The following is a 7,574-nucleotide window of genomic DNA, read 5'->3' on the forward strand; positions in this document are numbered from 1 at the left end:
ACCCAACACGCTAATAGCTAATGGATCCATTAGCCTCCTAATAGAACTGTTCAAATGTACTTTTGGCGTAATTGAAATTTCACTCTTGATCGAAAATTTATAAATAGAAGCCTTATTTTCACATTTCAAATGCTAATACACTAAGAAATACAGACATAAATTCAAGTGAATACATAACGTAACTGTGGTTAAGAGCCAATTAGATGGTTACTTTATGGACATTACATTATTATGTATTCTATATTTAAATTAATAATAAATTTATTTTTATTATAAATAGATCAATACTGAGAGTTATCAATTTAAACAAAAATAGTTGGAGTAACTTAATTAATTTAAAGACCTAACTTAATTTAGTGAATATATGTATGCATGTTCTTAGCACGCTCCTTCAATTTTATACATTTACTCAAAATGAGTAATAATTTGCCTTTAAGGAACATACTTAACTATAACAAGCTAACTAGTTTTAACTTTAATGACCAATATTATAATCTAAAATTATCCTTTAACAAGAAAAAAAGTTTCATGTTCTTAAAATGTTCTTAAAATGTTCTTAAAATGTTCTATTCCTATAAGCACCCGTTTTTTAAATCTATATATTAAGGGAATTACAAATGACGTGATGATAAAAGTTGTTTCTTTTGAGTCTTACGGAATTGAGGAAGGTCAAATTTCGATTGAAATTACGAGTAATTGAGCCAAATATTATTTTTCAAAATCAAATTAGATTAAATTGATAAAAAAAATTAAATTTTGGGGTTAAGATTAGGTAAACTGCCAATTACAAGGACTAAATTGCAAAAACTCCAAAAATCAACCAACCTAGAGCCAGCAGTTTTGCGTACAGCCGATCGACTCTATGCAGAGCCGATTCACCCAACACTTAGTTTTTCACGTCGTTTTTCGGCGTTCTCTAATTTTAAACGCCGATTAATATACTTTTTAGATAAAATTATGTCCTTGAAACATTTTATTCCTATAAGCACCCGTTTTCTGAATCTAGAGATCGAGAAAATTACAGAAAATCCAATGATAAAAGTTGTTGTTTCTCTTGAGTATCATGGAGTTGAGGAATGTCAAAATTATGGTCGGGGTTATGAATAATTGAGCCAAATATTACTCTTTAAAATCAAATTGGACTAAATTGACTAAAAAAATTAAATTTTTGGGTCAATATCAGATAAATTGCTAAGTACAATGACTAAATTGTAAGAACTCCAAAAATTAACCAACGTAAAACCAATCAGCTTTGCATATAGCTGGTCGAATTTGTACAGAGTCAACCAACTCTACACAGTGCCGATTGGGCCAAAACTCAGATTTTCATATCATTTTTCGATTTTTTTATTTATTTTAAACGTCGATAAATGTGCTTTCTAGAAGGTATTTTATTAATAATTATCTAGCTTTTCATTATATTTATAATTAAATAGATTTTTATTGGTAATTATCCCAATTATTTTAAAGTACGTATTTATAAATCAAAAAAGGATTTTGATAAATCTCTTTAATTATCAATAATATAAATGGATGATTATCCTAGCTTTTAGAATTTCCTCACTTCCTCTATATATAGAAAAGGAAATCCTAGGCTAGGGGATTGGTAATTTTTGGCAGACGAAATGATTGGTAAGTCTTTGAAGGGCGTACTGTGATTTCATAAAGCAAATACAAAACCAACTAAACACTTTGGATCTCTACCCCATCTTTGGGCCAACCTACCCTTCTACTCTTGAGACTCAAGGATCTGGTCAATATGGTGACGACCTAAGGGTTCCTAAAACTCATACTTCTCGTCATCTTCCTCTATGATTTTCCTTTTATGCATTCTAGTAACATGTTTAGGGTTTATCTTTTATGATTTCAATACATAGATTTAGGTCTTAATATTTTTGAGAATCTTACTTTAAGATCAATTCATGTGTTTAGAATTTTGAATCAGATCGCTTATATCATGATTGAATATATTTGCATATTAAGATTTTGAATTTGACAACTTTTATGAGTTTGCATGATCAGAACTGTAGAAGAAGACCTAGTTGACACCTGAAAAATTTAAATTGAGAAGAGTGAATTAAAATCATATAATCTAAAACTAAATATAACCAACCAAATAAAATACTTATTTAACATTTACAGAACGATAATCTCAGTAGAATCCTAAACTCCTATTCTATAAGATTTTGGGCTCTCTTATTCCAATAAGACTGGCCCCTCGAGAGTAAAGCTCGACCATGGTCCTTAAATCTAGTTTGGTCACTTAATTGCTAATACAGCCGACGCCCAAAGAGCAATGCTCGACCAGGGACCTTTTCTCCAGCAAATCAAAATTTCCATAAGCCGAGAGAGCTATACTCGGCCAGGGCACATCATATAAATATTATCTTATTATCTCCCTTTGATTTATATCGATGTGCACGCGTTCCTGAATCAATCCATCAAGTGGCATGTTCTACTACCGCCTCATCCCGAAATTACAATCATAACATCAATAATATTTAAAAATAGTATAAATCACAAGCAAATATAATATTATTCAATAAAATATTAAGCATTAAAATTAAATAGCCTCGAGTATAGCCGACATAAAGATTATATGCAATAGTAATAATTATTATTATAATAATAAAATAATAATAAATATGATGGCAATAATAATAATAAAAATAAAATTAATAATAATAATGCTAATAATAATCATAATAATTATTAATCAAATAATGTTGCATTTAAATCATACATTGACATATATATAATGATTATATGACTTTAATTACTATTCTGACGATTCCCTCAAGCTGCTCCTACGCCTCGGATGGAGCGGGCTGAAACCGTCGAATTATTAAATAAATAATTCAATTAATAAAAATATTTCATAATTAACCTAGGCCTAGACTCTTAGAATTAAATTGCCTACAAATTCTGACTTAAAAATTCTACCCAAAATTCGGTAGAACCTCATTTAAAATATGGACGTTTACCTCCATAAAACAGGTCCAGAACCTGCTAAGATCACTTCTAATAATCATTAAATATTGGACGAGCTAAACAACAACTGTTCGACAGCGATGAGGGGTTGTCCTAAGATTATTGAGGGTGAGGAAGCCGATTCCGAAGTCAGTTTGGCCATAAAAGACTTGCAGATGGCTAGTTTAGCACCGGTAGTGAGGAGGACTACAAATCCTCCCTTAAAAGTCGACTTTTCCGGTGAGAAACAAATCCTCCCCCCTCCCTTTTAACAAATAATGCTACAGTATTCTTAGGCTAAATGTTTTATTTATTTTTCATTTTATTTTCATTCATTTATATATATATATATATATATATATATATATATATATATATATATATATAATTATCACTCTAACCAATGAGCACTAACTTTAGACTTATAACAATAAAAATGATTATAAAATAAATTAATAATTAATAATTAATGTAGATTAAATCCAAGCTTAATAGAAAGTAAGCATTTTGAATAAGGCTAATATAAATAAAATTTGATTCACTTATTTAAAATCATAAAAATTATGTTTAAAATTCACCAAAATTAATATATTTATAATTATTGGATAGTATTAAATTAAATGATACTTATTATTCAATTATTAAAATATTTTATTAAATGCTCAATTTCATACCGAAAATATTTATTTACTAAAATACCCCCAAAAATAAATAAAATTATAATTTAGAAATTACGGGTGTTACATTAATTTTTAATAAAAAATATACTAGTCCTTAAAGAAAAAAGAAAAAGGAAAGGTAACTAAAATACAACTACTGGTTTATTTCTAATTAACTAAAATGCTAAGATTCTTATTAGACCTAATTAAAACTAGGATGGGCTCAAACCTTTGAAAGTTGGGCTAAGACCTAATTGAATTGTAAATATTAAGCCCACTATTCTTAAAGACAAAAATTGTATAATAAAGAAAAAAATAACGAAAAATAAAAATAGATATGACATAAAAATAAAAATAAATAAACATGAAAATAAAACTTCTTTTTTATTGTCATTTTAGCTAGACATTTATATTTTCTTACCTTGACTCGAAAAATTATAAAACTTCTTTTCCCGAATTAAATTCTCCTATAAGATATAGTTTCACATCTATGGACATTAACTTTAAATTCACCCTTTTTAGGATGTATTAACTTCACTGCTCCAAACCTGACCAACGTGATTTTTTAACTTACCTGGAAATAGCCAAAATCTTGAATTGAATAGAAGTACTTTATCTCTAGCTTGAAACTCCCTCTTTGGCTTCATTCAAGAATCGTGCAATCTCTTTATGCGTTATTTGGTTAGACGAACATTCTCATATGCATGTAGCCTCCATCCATCTAACTCATTAACTTGCAATTTCCTTTTCAAACTTGCACTAGCTATATTAAGATTAACTTGTTTAATAGCCCAAAAAGCTTTGTGCTCAATCTCAACAGATAGATGGCAAGATTTTTCATACACTAATCTATAAGGAGTAGTGCATAGAGTTGTTTTAAAAGTAGTTTTATAAGCCCGCATGGCATTATCAAGTTTCACTACCAATCCTTCTTAGATCGCTCTACAGTCTTCTTGATGGGCTCTTTATGCAACCTACACCTAAGGCAATGAACCTACCGATGCAGCCTAGCACTAGTGAGTATCAAGGTCATATCCCTGGAGATCTGGTGAACCTAGAGTTACTACTGCTTGCTATGTTATCTAGTCTGAAATAGGGTGTAAAAGTTCTAACATACTAGCTAATGGTTATGAGTGCAATTAAGTAAATGAAGGACAACAATGGACAATTAAAAGACAATTGTAAAGAGAGAAATAAATCCAAAAGGGAGCCTAAGTGATGGAATTCTAAAGATGAATTTTATGGATTGCCGATCTTGCTTACCCGTGCCTAAATCCTGAATTGAATCTTGGTTCCTCTCTCGAGCTTATCGGATTCCTAAACCTGCACTAACCTAATGGAATCTCTTCCTATCAAATTACTACAAATTAGCATTAAGTATGATTTAAGACTATTAAGAGTTGTTAGTTCTTAATCCGGCGAGTAAATCAACCTCATCTCTAAGTGTTAACTACCAGTCCTTACTATTCAAAATCCAGTTGTAACAAGCATTTCTCAATGTCAAGAAACAACCTAATAAACAATTAATCCAACGTCTCAAATTAACTGCATCAAACTTTTATTACTGAATAGCAAGAAGATTGCAAGAATGACAATTATAAAAAACTAACAATTAAGCATAATCCATCAACAAAGGTGAACCCTAATGGATTCAAAAGATCTAGCTGCTCATGTTCATAGTCAAAGCAATTAAAGAACAAAATAAGGAAAAATAAATTAAAGGTATGTACACCCTTCTCTTTCAAGCTGAATGAGAAACCCTAAATTTGCAAATTCAAAATCTCAAACCCTAGTTGCCTCTTGAATGCTTCCAAAGTTTGTCTTGATCTTCAATTCGATGTTGGAATAAGTGGAATCCCCCCTTCAATTGATGAAAATTGATCTCTCCAAGTCTACAATTGAGGTATAGAAAATATTTGATTAAGTGTGTGTCTTGGAATTAAGTCCAAAAATCGTCCTCTTCAATTAGAATTCAAAATCGCCTATATAGTTGATTCAAGGAGTCCAGTGTGATGATTCAGCCACCACAGGCCGTGCCCAAGCCGGTCTTTGATCCACCATAGGCCGTCTTTGGAGGCCGTGGTGGCTACGGAAGTAGTCTTTGAAATGGCACAATTGGGGATAGCCTCTTGATAATTCAAGCACGGCCGGGAGTCCAGGCCGTGCTCAACCCTCGGGGTGCTTGTTCTCGCCCAATTTGATGGATTTTGCTCCGTAACCACACGTATTTCCCTCGATTCGATGGTGTCCTTCGAAATGACACGAAGCGAAAGGGAAACAAAAGACATGTGATTCTAGCATAAAACGGGATAATCATGCATAAAAATGTGAACAATCGGGCATGAAAACATGTGTAGTATGATGCTTATCAAATTACCCCATGCTTAAACTTTTGCTTGTCCTCAAGCAATTTATAACTCACTCCTCAAAAGATATCAAATAACTCAATCAAACTGCATTGCGGAGGTTAGCTCAAAATAAATTTCAAAACTCCGTAATGATTTTTCCCAAAATCCCCAAATCACTAAATCCTTAAGAGAAAGAGCAAACTTAATAAAGTTGCTAAAGTTAAAATGATAAACCATCTAAATTAAGAAATTGAGAATCATGCCTCACAAGATATCACTCAAAACACACAAGTGTATATAGGTGAAAGAAGATCGCCAAGCTCTCAACGCAAAAATCTGGGAAAAGTGCTTACCATAGGCTTGCTTATGGATTCAATCTCCACTACTACGAAATAATCAATAATCATGATCAAAGGGTTTTGAGCCAGTTGTAATGGGGTTAAGGTAAGGTACGTATAAATATGGAAAGTAGGCTACAAGTTCTTTGGAAGTTAAGCAAGTAATGCAAGAAAGTAATGAAGGATCAAGTCTTTGTACCAAAATGAACACTAAGTTGCTCTAAAAATAAGATGATGCTCGAAATGAACTAAATTAATACTTTCTACTTTTTTTTTATATATATAAATATATATACTATGTATATATATTACAACAGCTTATGTAGGAGTTGTTGGTTATTGACACATACAATAATTGAAGGAAGCATCTATGAAAAATCTAGCAACTTAGTGAAATATATGAATGCAGATTGATCCAAAGTAAAATGCAGCATAACTTATATAATTTCCAGCAACAATGGTAGAAAGAATGGTCAAATGAATAGAAATGATAAGATGAGTGTCACTGTTATTATTGTCAAGGAATGACTAAGGCTCAAAATTAGTTCACTAAGGGAAAAATAGGGTTAGGCTTTTTGGCCAAATTGTGTAAATCCTAAGTGCCCAAATCATCTCACGATTATTGACAATTCATGTAATTTCAACAGATATCGTAAAGCAAGTTCTAGAAACAGAGATTCTGTAAAATGCTCACTAATGAAAGAAAAGGAAGCATAATAGTGATGCACCAATTGGCTCAAAATCTCACCATTTGAGTGATTTAAAATTGCATGAATTCTTAACCCAAAGTTTAAATAGTCAATCACAATAATAAGCAGCAATATTAACAGTGTTCTATATCTACGATAAAGTAATATGGAAGAATTAAGGAAAAATACCAGTTTACACTGGTGGATTGTAGTTGAGAGATTTATTCATTGCCTTCTTCCGAACAAGGTTCGATAAAAGCTATAAGGGAATCCATTCAAAGGAGAAAAAAGTCATCAACTACTTAATTAAAACAAAACTCAAGATAGGCACAACATCGGTAGGTCCCTACCCCACATTTTAGTATAACATCCACGGTGTTAGAGATTTAGACCGAGGAAGCATATGATTCACACATTATGGTTATGGAAGATCATGCTGAATATTTTTTTTTTTCAAATTAAAAAGGCATAGTGTTCTACTTAACATAAACAAACAAGTGCAAGGAAATAACATAAAAGTAAACAAGCTACAAGCAAGAAAGTAAAAGGAGATAACAAATTGAAAGAAAA

Source organism: Ricinus communis, chromosome 7, assembly GCF_019578655.1.
Source record: "Ricinus communis isolate WT05 ecotype wild-type chromosome 7, ASM1957865v1, whole genome shotgun sequence".
Classification (NCBI taxonomy): Eukaryota; Viridiplantae; Streptophyta; class Magnoliopsida; order Malpighiales; family Euphorbiaceae; genus Ricinus; species Ricinus communis.